Source organism: Salvelinus sp. IW2-2015, linkage group LG2 (assembly GCF_002910315.2).
Source record: "Salvelinus sp. IW2-2015 linkage group LG2, ASM291031v2, whole genome shotgun sequence".
Classification (NCBI taxonomy): Eukaryota; Metazoa; Chordata; class Actinopteri; order Salmoniformes; family Salmonidae; genus Salvelinus; species Salvelinus sp. IW2-2015.
The window spans coordinates 2,991,004-2,993,526 of record NC_036839.1 but is presented as its reverse complement, the minus strand read 5'-3'; the positions used below and the strand labels follow the sequence as shown (position 1 = coordinate 2,993,526).

General features: G+C 39.4%; 2 long non-coding RNA genes across 2 annotated transcripts in view; both read right to left on the bottom strand.

Moving 5' to 3' along the window:
* Window positions 1-2,523, bottom strand: part of LOC139028692 (uncharacterized) — an 83,613-nt gene that overhangs the window by 59,156 nt on the left and 21,934 nt on the right. The window lies entirely within an intron of this gene.
* On the bottom strand, window positions 768-1,381 carry LOC139028637 (uncharacterized). The gene is made up of 2 exons (XR_011480833.1): window positions 1,302-1,381; window positions 768-1,208 (listed from the first exon to the last, which is right to left on the bottom strand). It is a non-coding gene; the product is annotated as an uncharacterized lncRNA (long non-coding RNA).

Sequence of the window (2,523 nt, the reverse complement as noted above, 5' to 3'; positions counted from 1 at the left end):
CTAGCTGAAGAATTTACTGCAAATTGAATGTACAAATTTGTAAGCTTGCCTTGCTGATATTTGCAATGCAGATAGATGAAATAACGTAGCTAGCTATGTTCTTGCTTATTGTGCAATGGATGATTAAWATACCTGTATGCCTATGGATGTGTAGCTAGCTATCTAGCCAATCTGTGTATGGACCCAAAGTTTGGTGTACATATTAGTTCAGGACCTAGCTATGAACCTCAGCTATCATAGCCATATGGACTGAGTAGAATATAATATCATGTTGTACCAAGGATGCAAGTCGTATATACATGTAGTTATTACCATGCATGAGATCCCTACATTGTAGCCTGTACATTTAATATATTCACTGATCATGTACTCTACCTTGGCAAATAAAGGTGCTGTTCAGATATGAATGTCTTTGAGATTATTTTTCAGTCATATCCAATACCAGGAGTATCAAATTCCAGTCTTTGAATGACACTGTYTCTGCAGGTATGTATCACAATTATACACTTTAACAGTGTTTACCAATCTTGGTCCTGGGACATCAATGATTACACATTGTAACTAATAGACTATAAACAGGATTTAACTAGTTAATTCATATATACAGAAATATAATGTTAAAAACAGAACACTACACTCCCTATGCATCATGTAAATACTCTAACACTGGTTCATCTCAATTTCTAATGCCCTTCATCTGCATTGATCTGGTAAACACAGGATAGGTGGAGAATTTCATCACATTACACTTCATTTCAACCAGTAGAGAATGTGAAACGCTTTATTGAAAAGCTCATTATCCAAGTGTTATAAATACAAGTTTGAATCTGTACTTCAATGCACATCTGTTGTGCATTATAAAAACAAAGGAAGAAAGAGGTGGCGGCGGGAGAGGTGTAAAAGTCAGAAAGGGAAAGAGGTAAGCACATAGGAGCAGGGAAGGCAGCACATGATTAATGAATAACAGTGCAAACGAAATATTCTCTCAGTTCATCATAGTTACATAATAGTGTCTCTAGTCGGCCCAAAGTTTATCTTAAAAGCAGGTGCGGTGGCGATGATGGGACTGGGGGTTGGCATCCTCTCACATCAAAACATATCTGCAGACGAGACAGATGGAGAGAGAGAGAGCATGTTTAAACCTTGTGTTTTTATTTTTTATTCTAACATCGTTAGTCATCAATCAGGAGGTGAAATGCAAAACTGACCTGGGATCATTAACTCTGGGACTACTGCATCTCAATCTGTATTTCAATGTAAAGCATCTCTTTATTAATACTTCCTGTATAATATAAACTGACCTTGGATCATTTACTCTGGGACTACTGCATCTATCTGTATTTCAATGTAAAGCATCTCTTTAATAATACTTCCTGTTGACCTGACAAAGTGATCTCTCATCATGCTGTGCCCTCTATGTATGTGCCCTTAAAATAGCCTGTTTTGTTTTTGCACAGACATTACACCCTTACCTAAACAGCACCCTCACATGAGAAGTAGAAATCAAAGGGAGAGAAACTATGAATTTAACAACTGCAGTTGACATAGCTAAGTAAATGGAAGAATACTCTTATTGCAATGTGAATGGCTTTTAAAAAAGCCTTTGGTTGTGCATAGTGTAGTCTATGGTGTTGCCAGGGAAAAGCACCTTCTTTGAAGAAGTAGGAGGTGAATATCTCCTGCACACGGATTGCCTCTCATGCTGCGTTGTTGGACCCATCCTTGAAACATCCTGCAGAGCAGCAGACTTCTCCTCTGGGACACGGCGGCGAGCTGCAGATCCTCTCCTGGTCCTTGTGTCCATCCTCATGAAGTTACGCAGGACACAGGTAGCCTTCACACACCTGAATTCCTGCAGGAGGCAGTCCCAGATGACCCTGGTCACCCAACCTTGCAGTGCCCTAATCTTTAACTGTAGGCAATCGTTTTGAAGGAATCTCCAGTTACAAGGTATCTGTAGGAATATGTAAGACAATTTAATTATTAGACTGTTACATCACCAGGTTATTGTGGATTACTAAAGTATAATATCCCTGATAACAAATCATGATAACATTGGATTGATAGWTMCATGGCCACYCATATGTGCATGTGTAGCATGTGACAATAACASYATCATATCAAGGATGGCATCACAAATGAATACARAAATACCACTRMAAGCTTSATYATGAGTTGATCATTTGAATCAGCTGTGCAGTGCTYKGGKAAAAACATCAATGTYCKCCTCTTTGAGTCCCCAGGACTGAGAACCACTGCTCTTCATTGGGACCTCTTCATATGTAGACTGGCTTTCATAGCGCTCTTTATCTGAGGACAGAAAACCTCACAAGAAACAGACTTCATTATAGTCAAATTACACCGCGCTGAATATTATGTTACTATTATCTCTGTCCTCAATTCTAGGGACAGGAACTACACAAATGTACCTGCCCTATCCAGAATCGCCTACTCTCTCTGACAGTTGGGGCTGCTATCCTTTCACCCTCCTCCATGGCTGTTCACTAGCTACCTACAAATGCA